Raw genomic sequence first — 13,113 nt, 5'->3', positions numbered from 1 at the left:
CCCAGAAAACCTAGCACAGCCCGAAGACCCACCCCTGTGTCTGAAATCCCAGTTTGAGGTTCTCACTCTCAGGGTACAGTAACTCTGCTCCTTGTTAATCTCTGACTGCTTTCATCCTGTTTTTCACTCCTAAACAGTAAGGGAATGACTTTTTCTAGCTTTTGTAGACTCCCCGAGTTGCAGCCACAGTTTTGAGCACAAATATCCTCAGCAAGTATTTAGCTGAGTCATCGTGTCGTAAAGACAGCAAGAACGCCCCACGAGTTCATGAAATGCATAAAACACATAGTAGCTAGTTTCAATCTTTATATGGAAATATTCCATGATCTACTGGATGGTGTTCATGGAGACAATTCAAGTCCGGGGGATAGCAGGTCTTGCTGAGAGCCCTGGAAGTCTCCTGATGCTCACAGTTGGAGAGGTCCATTTGCAGGGCATCTTGTGTGTCTGACCTGACTTGCTGTTCTTATTCAGGGCAGCCTCAAGTTCAGAGCAAAGAGGCCACTCTGCCTTGGGAAAGAATGAATGTGAGTGAGTCACTCAGGCAAGTCAGCCTACGTACAGTAGCGTGCCTTCATCTTTACAGTCCCTGTGGTCTTGGTACAGCCACGCAACACGGCACCTGGAACTGAAGCCTGTTTCTGTCAAGTGACAGAGAACCGATCATGGAGTTCTTGTAAAGAAAGAACGAGCAATGCAAGCCAAGGCCTAGGAGCCTGGCTTTAAAGAGCAGATGCACTGGGAGAACTGTCTGCGTTTGCAGATGAAACTTGGACCAGCTCGCAGGTCTACTGCAGCAATTTGGTGAGACAGGAATCTGGTGGGCGCAGTGTAGCCAAGGACTCAACACTTTGGCGCCAAGCCAGCATTGAAACCCTGCAATTCAAGTGATCTTCCTGTTTTTGATCCAGAATTCAAACACCCACATTACCTTTCACTGAAATACTCCCTAATAACAGTAACGATTTCATATGTTTCATGAGATAATTACTAAAATCTCATAAGTGTTGGAAACAATGTAAATGGTTTAAGTTCATAAACACCTGAGAGATACCAATATCCCATACCAATCATGCAATTTCTTTGTTGCCGTAAAGCATCACTGATCTGTAATATCAACATTAAAAATGTCATCTCACACTAAAGACAAAAATACAAAGAAAGATCAGGCTCATAGAAACAGAAGACAAGTCAGTACCTCAGGCTAACAATTCACACTTCTATCTGCACACTAACTCAGTCACTGGAACTGGAATCATCAATTGTACAGAGAAGACTAAACATTTCATATATCATTATGAACTGAGCACATTCTTGAAGGAACAGTAAAAAAAAAAAAAAAAAATGGAGTAGACAGAGACACACAGAATCCTTCTGAATGTCAGGGCTAGGGCTTGCTTTAATTGGGGGGTAATGAAATAGCTCTCTAACTTATTATATTCCATGCTATGTAAATGTTATTTATGCCAAAGCCTTTGAGTGTGTAGATCACAATAAACTGTGAAAGATTTTCAAAGAGATGGGAATACCATACCACCTGACCCGCCTCTTGAGAAATCTGTATGCAGGTCAGGAAGCAACAGTTAGAACTGGACATGGAACAACAGACTGAGTCCAAATAGGAAAAGGAGTACGTCAAGGCTGTATATTGTCACCCTGCTTATTTAACTTACATGCAGACTACATCATGAGGAACGCTGGGCTGGAGGAAGCACAAGCTGGAATCAAGATTGCTGCAGATTACACCACTTTTATGGCAGAAAGTGAAGAAGAACTAAAGAGCCTCTTGATGAAAGTGAAAGAGGAGAGTGAAAAAGTTGGCTTAAAACTCAACATTCAGAAAACTAAGATCATGGCATCTGATCCCATCACTTCATGGCAAATAGATGGGGAAACAATGGAAACAGTGGCTGACTTTATTTTGGGGGGCTCCAACATCACTGCAATTGGTGACTGCAATTAAATGAAATTAAAAGACACTTACTTCTTGGAAAAAAAGCTATGACCAACCTAGAAAGCATATTAAAAAGCAGAGGCATTACTTTGCCAACAAAGGTCTGTCTCATCAAGGCTAATATGGATGTGAGAGTTGGACTATAAAGAAAGCTGAGCACCGAAGAATTGATGCTTTTGAACTGTGGTGTCAGAGAAGACTCTTGAGAGTTCCTTGGACTGCAAGGAGATCCAAGCAGTCCATCCTAAAGGAGATCAGTCCTGAGTGTTTACTGGAAGCTGAAATTCCAATACTTTGGCCACCTGATGAGAAGAGCTGACTCATTTGAAAAGACCCTGATGCTGGGAAAGATTGAAGGCAGGAGGAGAAGGGGATGACAGAGGATGAGATGGTTGGATGGCATCACCGACTCAATAGACATGAGTTTGAGTAAGCTCCAGGAGTTGGTGATGGACAGGGAGGCCTGGCAAGCTGCAGTCCACGGGGTCACAAAGAGTCGGACATGACTGAGCAACTGAACTGAACTGAACTCAGTGTAGATGACCCACTGATAGAATCCTGTAATCATAACTAAAAGTCATAAGTGTAAAAGTATGAATCCCAGCAGGCACTCTCAAGCTTTCAGGGCATACTAAAAAGCTGCTGTCTTGGTTTATCCCTTGGCTCAGAAAATTATTCAGAGAATTATTCCCGGGAACATTTATTACCACCTATTGAGCACTTCTGGGTGATCACACAGGGTCCTTACTTCAGTCTTTCAACTTGAGAGCCACCCTTCCCCTTCTTATGTTGGTCTTTACAGACAGAGAGAGCCAGGTTTATGTCGTCAGCTCTGTGGGTCAGTCATGAACTTTATTGGATGTTGCTACTATCTCTCCCTCAAACTCCTTAGACTTGAGGAGATACTGTAACGTCTAGGGTTCTGCTCGCCTAGATCCCTTCTCTCTCTTACACTGGTAATAACCCTTCCAAGCTTTGAGGAACTTTCTCTCCCCTATTTTTTGTGGCCACGATGGAAATTCCCATGATTATATTTCTCCTCTCTTAAAGAACATCACAGGACGGTGACTGGCACGCTAGTAGAATTATCTCCCGATGCTTTATACAGGGTATTAGAAAGGAGATGCTTGATTTTTCTTTTCCACCAGATCAGGAACTGTGGAGGTATGTTACCAGAGCTGGGAAGCCTGACTACACCAGTTTTTGGCCACATCGAGTGTTTGGGATGACACGGAGCAGCTGGACGTTTTATGCACAACTGATGATAAATGGTAAAACTTCTTTGGGAAATATTTTTCAGTTTCTTTAAAAGTGAAACATATGCCTACAATATGACATTGACATTTCATTCCTGGGTATTTATTCAAGAGAAATAAAAGCCTGTGTGCACATAAAAACTTGTACACAAATATTCACAATATCTTTATTGGTAATACCCTAAAACTAGAAATAATCCAAATGTCCACAAAATGGTGAATGGATGGATTGTGATACATACACACACAGAGAGACACACAGAAACACACGGAATTACTTACTACTCACCCATTGAAAGACCTATTAATATTCAAATGGATAAATCTGAAATATTTATGCTGAGTAAAAGAAGTCAGATATAAAACAGTCATTGTGTGACATTTTCACCAATTCTAGAAAATTCCAGTTATACATTCCATACCAATAAACAGCCAATCTGCCCATGATGAAAGTCAAAGTAGGCTGGAGAAGCAGGTCTGTAGCGAGTTCTGCCAGTGACAGATAAGGGAGAATCAGTAGCAGGAGGGCTGTGCCATCCATCTGCATGAGATGCCAAGGGGCTGGACCTCTCAACCCTTCCTGGAGAACAGCAGGGACGCCCAATACCTTAAAAGCACTGTAGCAGAGACCAAGGCGCTGCAAGGCAGGATTACAGTTTCTTCTGAGCAAGTTAGTCCCTGCAAATTGACAAATGCAATCTCTAGGGCTCTAAAGGAAGGTTAGGAAGCAGGCAGCCCACACACTCAGGGCTGGTCAAGCAGGTGGGAATGTCACAAGTTTTGAGACTTCTCTCACTTTGCTTTCACTTTGGCTTAAAAATCTAGGTTCCTTCATGTTCCTTCGCTAACAAGTGAGTGTCTTAATGGGCATTCGATCACTTGCTGTGAACCTGAATAATTTCTTGTAGAAGAACAACAGAAACCATACTAACGCTTCCAAGAGAGCAGCGTGGACATTTATTCAGGTGCTGCCCATCGATTCCATTTCTCAGTATGTGAGCTGCATGGAAGACACTTTTTTCCAAGACAAATGCTCAGAAAAGCTGCACTGATTCATGCAGGCTTCCAGAACAGCAAGCAGAATAGTTACAGACGAAGGAAAACGCTTGTGGAAACAGTGGACTTGGGGCCTTAGAGAAGTTTCCAGACATGGGGCAAAGGCCACACTAGATAAGACGGTACGCACTTTTGGAAGCCGGTCTTTTCACCTCCACCTCTGCTACATATCTCAGATCTATCCATTCTCTTCACCTTCCAACCCCCTTCAGCTTTTAGCTGGATTAGTGGCAACTGATTCAACTGATTCCGCTTTTGTCCGCCAGCATCCATTTGCCACAAAGAAACCAGAGAGCGCTTCCCTGCTGACAGCATTCAAATGGCTTATCAATACATTTGGAATGAAATCTTAACTTCTAATCAGGACTTCTGATGCCCAAACCATTAGACCCGACATTACCCTCCATCTCGGCCCTTATCATTCTTCTCTGAGCTAAGTCTATCCCAACCACAGTGGGCTGCTATCTGTTCCTTGATTACAAGTTCCTACACGAGGGCCCGCTGTCCCCAAGAAACAGGTTTCCTCATATCCTCAGGTAGCTGATTCCTACTTATGAATCAGCATTCGGCTCAAGTATTTGCTCTCGCAGAAGCCTTTGCTGAGCACTCACTGTCCAGTACTCATGGTCACATGACTGCATAACTGGATTCCCAGCACCCATCATGATCTGAGACTGACCTTTATTTGTTTGCTTATTTTTTGCCCGTTGCCCTTACCAGAATTAAACTGTTTGAGAGCAGGAATCTTGTCCACTTCAATTACCATTGCATCTCCAGCATCTACAACAGTGTCTCTAATTCACTATCAGTTCAGTTCAGTCGCTCAGTTGTGTCTGAGTCTTTGCATCCACATGGACAGCAGCACGCCAGGCCTCCCTGTCTATCACCAACTCCTGGAGTTTACCCAAACTCAAGTCCATTGAGTCGGTGATGCCATCCAACCATCTCATCCTCTGTTAAGCCCTTCTCCTCCTGCCCTCAATCTTTCCCAGCATCAGGGTCCTTTCTAATGAGTCAGTTCTTCGCATCAGGTGGCCAAAGTATTGGAGTTTCAGCTTCAACATCAGTCCTTCCAATGAATACTCAGGACTGATCTCCTTTAGGATGGGCTAATTATAGAATTCATAAATAAATGAAAAGCACAAAGAAGACTGAATCCCAGCTGCATTAATCATTACCTGGAAGTCCACTTGATATGGGAATAGCATTTACTTCTTTGCAGCCTCCTTTGCAGAATGATTGCTCCTGACACTCAGTGTCAAACCACTAATGACGCTTAACAGATTATCCAAAGTCAAATATTTCAATGCATGCCCTTAGGTTGCTCTAACGTGTGCTAAGTCACTTCAGTCACGTTCAACTCTTTGAGACCCCATGGACTGTAGCCCACTAGACTCCTCTGTCCATGGGATTCTCCAGGTAAGAATACAGGAATGGGTAGCCATTCCCTTTCTCCAGGAAATCTTCCCAACCCAGAGATTGAACCTGTGTTTCCTACATTGCAGGCTGATTCCTTACAGTCTTAACCACCAGGGAAGCCCAGGCTGACCCACTGCTTTTCATCAAGTGCAAGTGCTGGCTTATCATAATTAAATATCAGTGCTGAAGGAGATCTTTTGTTTGTTTGTTTTAGTTGCTAATCATGTCTAGTCATGTCTTTTGCGACACATGGACTATAGCCCACCAGGCTCCTCTGTCCTTGGGATTTCCCAGGCAAGAATACGGGAGTTGTTTGCCATTTCCTTCTGCAGAGGATCTTCCCAACCCAGGGATCGAGCCCACATTTTCTGCTTGGTGGGCGGACTCTTTACTGCTGAGCTACTTGAGAAAGAGATCTTAGGTATACATACTTGAAATGTGACATTAACAGCAACAAAAATGACATTAGGTAACATTTACTGGTGGCTGGATGGCATCACTCACTCGATGGATGTGAGTCTGAGTGAACTCCAGGAGTTGGTGATGGACTGCCGGGAGCAGGAGCTCCGCCCGTGGCAAAGGTCATGAGGAAGGAGGCTCGGCATATGCAAAGGCGGGATCGAGCTCAGGAGTTCCCCTGGAAATTCTCAAGCATCTACCCCCTAAACCAGGGTCTGCCTACTTTCTGCTTTGTGCTCTCACCTACACCTCTGACTTTATGGGGGGCTGTCCCCCACTACCTCTCTCTGAAAAAAGAGTTAACTTACAGCTCCAGTTAATAATTCCTGGGTGTGACAGTGTTTCAACCTACAAACTCCTTTGGAAGTCCTCTCGCCTTCCTGAATAGGTTTTTCCGGCCACATGTGATTGTTCAGAGCTTCCCAACTGTGAGAGGCAGGAGATGTTCTAAACTGTCTAAATACAGATTCCTTTGAGCAGTTAAAAGATTGATTAGAAATTGTATTGGCCAATGTTTGCTGCTAAGTCTCCATATCCCTTACCTGCTGTGTCCCTGGGAGTGTATTGATTAATATAATTGGTGTAAGTAGTAGCTTTAATGTTTGTAACCTTGGACCCTTGAGTTAATTCTTTTTCTTGTTGTAGCCCACCACACCTTTGCCTGTAGGAATGCAACTTTAATGCTTTTGGAGGGTGGCGCCTGACTAATCACCTTTAGAGAAAAATAAGTTTTCTGAAGAAAGGGTCTTAAAATGTTAACAGGCCTCTGGGCCAGAGGTGATGCAAATCACCTAAACTTTTGCATATAAGTTTGCAGGGAGAAAGCCTGGCTTACTGCATGACTCTACCCCTTCCCCCATTATCCTCTATGCATAACTTAAGGTATAAAAACTACTTTGGAAAATAAAGTGTGGGCCTTGTTCATTGAAGCTTGGTCTTCCCATGTCATTCTTTCTCTCACCTTCTGGCTGAATTATTCAGCCTCTTTTCTCCACTGAATTTCCTGCTGAGCTATCCTTATTCTATTACTCTTTATATCCTTAATTAACGTTTAATTAAGCTGTTGTTTCCTGATCGCCGATGCCGTCTCCCCTTCGAATTCCCGGGATCCACCAGGGCTGGACGCCGGCAATGGACAGGGAGGCCTGGTGTGCTGCGATTCATGGGGTCGCAAAGAGTTGGACATGACTGAGCAACTGAACTGAACTGAACTGGGTGTATACCAGGATCCAGTCACTGTACTAAGTGCTTTGTATGGATCATCATATTTAATTCTCATTTCAACTTTGCAAAGTAGATATTAATATTATACTCATTTACAGATGAGAAAATCAATTTAGTAATTTGTCCATGGCCACACACCTAGTAAGAACACAGCTGGTATATGCACAACCCTCAATTTGCAAACTCATCCTTCCACCCAGACAACAGACATCGTATTCATTTTTGAGCCAAAGTGTGGCCTCCCAACTTTTAAAAATACCATGTTCCAGACAGGACCTGCCAACAGAGTGGTATTGGTACCAAGAGAAATCCTCATCCATTCTATTCTTAGAGATGATCTGTTCCAAGTTGCACAGATAAAGAAATAAATGTCCAACCAAGTAAAGTAATTTTTCTGAGGTCACATAGTGTCAGGACAGAACCCAGTGAGTCATTCTGCTCTTTGCAAAGCTCCACAAGAAGTCATCCGGGAATGGTAAACATTCGAGCGAGAGTATTGATTTGGGGTTAGAAAGAGTCACACTCACTGTGAAAGGGTGACCCTGGCCTGGTGCGGTGTGCTGCTCTGCTAAAGATGCCTCGAGTCCCCCGAGCCACTACTGCAGAGCTCCGACTCAGGTGACTTTGTCTTGTTTTCACTGGTACACAGGAAAATAGCACCGCTGAGTAAAGTATAAATATTTACTGAACCCTACATGCCCAGAGCCCTACTAGGTGGTGGGATGAGCTCGAATGAAAGCAGGTGAGATGAAAATTGGTCCCTGATCTCCTGCAAGGCAAAGCGGAATGGTTTTCTCCTGCCAAGCAGAGAAGATAAATGCAGCAAATAGGAAGTGGGGATATTATCCTTCCAGGAACTGGTAATGGCCTTCAGTCACACAGGCAGCTGTGCATAAGCTTTCCAGATGAATCGCTTAAAAACTACTTAGGATGTATCTTCTTTTCCTCTTTTGTTCCTTTATTTTCTATTCTCCTGTTACCTTTTGGAAATCATTAAGAGAAAAGAGCAAATCAAAGTGGGTAGGCTCTATTTGAGTTCAGTTTCACAGTCAGCAAGATGAGCAGGAATGCATTTAGGGTGGAGCTTGTGAGGTACAGCAGGCGACCTCTGCTTTTTCTCCCCTGGAATCTTCAAGGCAGCCCACGCCTACCTGCCAGGGCCTGAAGACGAGACTCCTGAGGGATTCTAGAAGCTGATCTGCAACAGCTGCTGACTACAATGGCAAAGGAGAATTAAATATCTGCTAAAGCTCCAAAGACCAGGAAGCTGTTTCTGCTTACTTCATGCTATATTTCCAAAACTAACCGTAAAGAAAAATCTTGGCTTCATTTACTGGATCCTTAACAATTATTTATTGGATGAATGTATAGATCAGTTGTACCTTCATAGGAGCCACCATTAAACCAAAAAGTCCATGAAGTGTGTCTAAACTCTACAGAGGTTTTCTTTTTTTTTTGTAAATAATTTCCTCTGCAGCAAATGGCCACATCGCTGTAGAGCACCAGCTTAAAATAAATCCCCATCGAAGTTGATTTCCCTATTCTCTTATAACAGAGGGGAGTAAAATGAAGCCTGAAAAAAATGTTGTAACTCTCTGACTCCAATGAAGAGAAGAGGAAGCCCAGATTGCCCCTTTGTTATTTTTTTAAACTGAATAGACCTGTTTTTCAAATTTATAGCAAGTTGCCAAGTTTGACAGAACGGCTTCTTGCCTTATCCCTGCCAAAGTTTCTAACCCACAGCAGTGTGAGTTACAAGGCAGACAGGAAGAGGACAAAACGGATTATCATTCCTTTGTAACTTGGAAAACTGAAACTCAAAGACAGAGTAATGATTTTTAAACTAGGAGTTTTGTATTGGCTGTCATGACTACCATTGTCTTCTTAAGCCTGAGACCTTTTCTTCATTCAGTCAACAAGCATTTTCTGAACAGCTACCATGGGCCAGGCATTGCATTAGGCTCTCGGGGATGCAGAGATAAATACATCATGGCATTTGGCCTTGAGGAGTTCAAAACCTGGTAAAGGGAAGGACCTAAAAACGACTAATTACAACACATTGTGATAAATACACCGAAGAAATATACTCTTCTAACACAGGACGCTTTTGGAACATAGATTAAAAAGCTGCAAATTCTGCAAGCTGAGCATATTTGTTTTTGAATATGTAGAGGGATTTGGAATCTTTCATAAGAAAAACACTTCTGTATCAAAATTGTTGATCTAATTAGGAGTGATTATTAATAATTAGGAATAACCTGGAGCCCCTGAGGGTTGTCAGGTTAATATTAGTGACTTGTATTGGTGACCAAATACCTTGCTCATGGTTAAGCTCTCCATTTTGCCCATGAGGAAGTTGAGGCTGAGAATTTAATAAGGCCTTGTAAACAAATTGTCTTTACATTAAACTTCTTCAGGGGAACTCAAGACATTCAAACTTTGGAAACATACAAAGGGATTAATTTCTGAAACAGTCATGGAAAAGGAGAGCTAAGACAAACCAGAGAGGAGCAGAGGCTGCCACCCACCCAGAGAGCGTGAAGAGTCTGAGGGCAGGGTCAGCAGTTACCGTCAGCCCTGAGGCCAGCTGCGCTGCAAGCACTGGGAGACGGTGCTCCCGCCTATCCCAGCTGCTTCTACAGACCCAGTCTGAAGAGGAGAAGGCAGGAATGGAAAATGAAAGGAAAGGAGCGGCTGGATTCCACCAACTGCCGTACCCTGGTGTCTTAAAGACCTGTAAGAGGGCGTCTTTGTTCCACCTCGGCTCAACCAGCTGGGTCACAGGGTGACCACTCACAGCACAGGTTCCACAGTACTTGGACCAGCGGTGGTTAAATGAGCAACGATAGCTTGGTTGGTCATCTCAAGGCCCAGTGAGTCAGTCAGATAAGTGAGGTGCATTCAAGGAATTTCCTAAGTCTTTCTCTTGAGAATCTCTTGGGTTCTTTTGGAAGCATATTACCCAGTGACCTGTGTTTTTTTTTTTTTTTTTTTTTGCCATTATGATATTGCAATGTTCTTTTCTATGATTTAGAATAAGCTTTAGAGTCTACATTTTCAGTCACATGTTAAAGAAAGCTTTTTGAAATTCCCAAAGAGATAATAGTATCAAAACCAATTGTCTCAAGGAGCCGTATGTAAGTGGGATTCAGAATGGCCCTGGGAGTCAGATGCCTGTCCTGCCACTGCCCAGCTGAGCCACCTTGACCGTTGTCTTCACTCTTTTGTCTCTTAATTTCCTTAACTATGAAATCGGGGTTTGGACTAGCTCAATGTTCTCCAAATACAAACTCATGAAACAGTTGGACATGGGTAATTTAAGAAATTCCCAAGCTATACTGGGTGCTGGTGAGTTCCAAGATGCTGTTTTTTTTCCTAACTCCCTACAAAAGGTAGGATGTACAGCTGGTTTGGAAAACCCTGAAGTTTCTTTCACCTTTGTCAAGCAATGTTTCAATGAGGTAGACAAGCATGAAAAAGGATCTAGGAAGAAAGTATTTTTCAAAGTGTTAAGTCTGCATTCAAGCATAAACAGCGGCAAACAACTTACACAGAATGTTGTGGATATTTCTCTAATAAGTGGTAGGCGTGAGAGTTAGTTAGATTTTAGAAGTTTTTTTTTTTTTTTCATTTTAAATGAGGTATTAATAGCTAAAATAATACCTTTTTGCTCATAGACAAAACAAAAGGCAAACCCAGCAATGGAGAACAAGGCAATTAAGTGGGGGCTTATGATGAAGAAAGAGTTTTATAAAGCCAAAGGCATTCCCAACCAATGAAGCAGGTGCCTTGATCAGCAAGCATAGTTAAGAAAGAAAATTGAATTCTTTGAAAACAATCTGGAAAGGAACTTGGAAGCCATATCCAAACAATGCTCTGGGGCTGACATTTCAAAAATGTGTTTGCTCTTTATTCTAATCACTGTGGTGCTTTGATCAAAGCAAAGGCATGACATATGGAGCAGGAGATATGCAGTGAGATGAGGGAGGAGTCAGACACAAGTGGTTGGAAGAGACCCAGAGATTACAATCTGGTTCCCCTTATACATCCAGTCTCAGCTCCCTGAGACTCGGAACAGCTGCCATTCATGGAGAGCCTCTGCTAGAACAGGCTGCCGAGCTTTCCACAGCCCTCAAAGGAACGTGGGGGAGACTGAGGCCCAGAAGGATACCTGTGTCACACAAGGTCTCAGACCGGCTAAGAGATGGAACTGGGATTCGAACTCAATCTGAACTTCCTGCTGCTTCTGAATTCAATTCCCCACTGACGTTATCCAAATACTATTTCTGTCCTGTTGAAGCCAGAGAGGCAAGTGGCAGAATGTTGAGTGTCTTCTCAGTACGTTTCAGAGATTTACAGATGGAGTTTCTCTGGAACAGTTTAGCATCAATAAGGGACTGTTATTGAAGGATGCTCTCTCCTGTCTTTATTATTGTTGCTATTGCTTGTTTTCTCTGATATCCAATACAGTTCCCATTATTTCTGATTGCCTATGCTTTATGAGATGAACACCACGCTGGAAAATAAGAAAACAATATTTTCTTAAAACCTGATCTTTTCTTCAGGCTGTTGTTCAGTTGCTCAGTCATGTCTGACTCTTTGCAGCCCTGTGGACTGCAGCATGCTAGGTTTCCCTGTCCTTTGCCATCTCCCAGAGCTTGCTCAAACTCATATCCATCAAGTTGGTGATAACATCCAACCATATCATCATCTGTTGTCCCGCTCTCCTCCTGCCTTCAGTCTTTCCCAGCATCAGGTTCTTTTCTAATAAGTCAGTTCTTTGCATCAGGTGGCCAAAGTATTGGAGCTACAGCTTCAGCATCAGTCCTTTCAATGGATATTCAGGACTGATCTCCTTTAGGATTGACTGGTTGTATCTCCTTGCAATCCACGGGGCACTCAAGAGTCTTCTCCAACACCACAGTTCAAAAGCATCAATTCTTTGTTTCTCAGCCCTCTTTATGGTCCAATTCTCACATCTATACTTGAAGTCAAGTGGGCCTCAGGAAGCATCACTATGAACAAAGCTAGTGGAGGTGATGGAATTCCAGTTGAGCTATTTCAAATCCTGAAAGATGATGCTGTGAAAGTGCTGCACTCAATATGTCAGCAAATTTGGAAAACTCGGCAGTGGCCACAGGACTGGAAAAGGTCAGTTTTCATTCCAATCCCAAAGAAAGGCAATGCCAAGGAATGCTCAAACTACCACACAATTGCACTCATCTCAAATGCTAATAAAGTAATGCTGAAAATTCTCCAAGCTTGGCTTCAACAGTACATGAACTGTAAACTTCCAGATGTTCAAGCTGGTTTTAGAAAAGGCAGAGGAACCAGAGATCAAATTGCCAACACCTGCTGGATCATCCAAAAAGCAAGAGAGTTCCAGAAAAAAGATCTATTTCTGCTTTATTGACTATGCCAAAGCCTTTGACTGTGTGGATCACAACAAACTCTGGAAAATTCTGAAAGAGATGGGAATACAAGACCACCTGGCCTGCCTCTTGAGAAACCTATATGCAGTTCAAGAAGCAACAGTTAGAACTGGACTTGGGAAAACAGACTGGTTCCAAATAGGAAAAGGAGTTCGTCAAGGCTGTATATTGTCACCCTGCTTATTTAACTTACATGCAGAGTACATCATGAGAAATGCTGGGCTGGAGGAAGCACAAGCTGGAATCAAGATTACCAGGAGAAATATCAATAACCTCAGATATACAGATGACACCACCCTTCTGGCAGAAAGTG

Source organism: Bos javanicus, chromosome 7 (genome assembly GCF_032452875.1).
Source record: "Bos javanicus breed banteng chromosome 7, ARS-OSU_banteng_1.0, whole genome shotgun sequence".
Classification (NCBI taxonomy): Eukaryota; Metazoa; Chordata; class Mammalia; order Artiodactyla; family Bovidae; genus Bos; species Bos javanicus.
The sequence above is the reverse complement of the archived record's forward strand: the minus strand, read 5'-3'. Positions refer to the sequence as shown.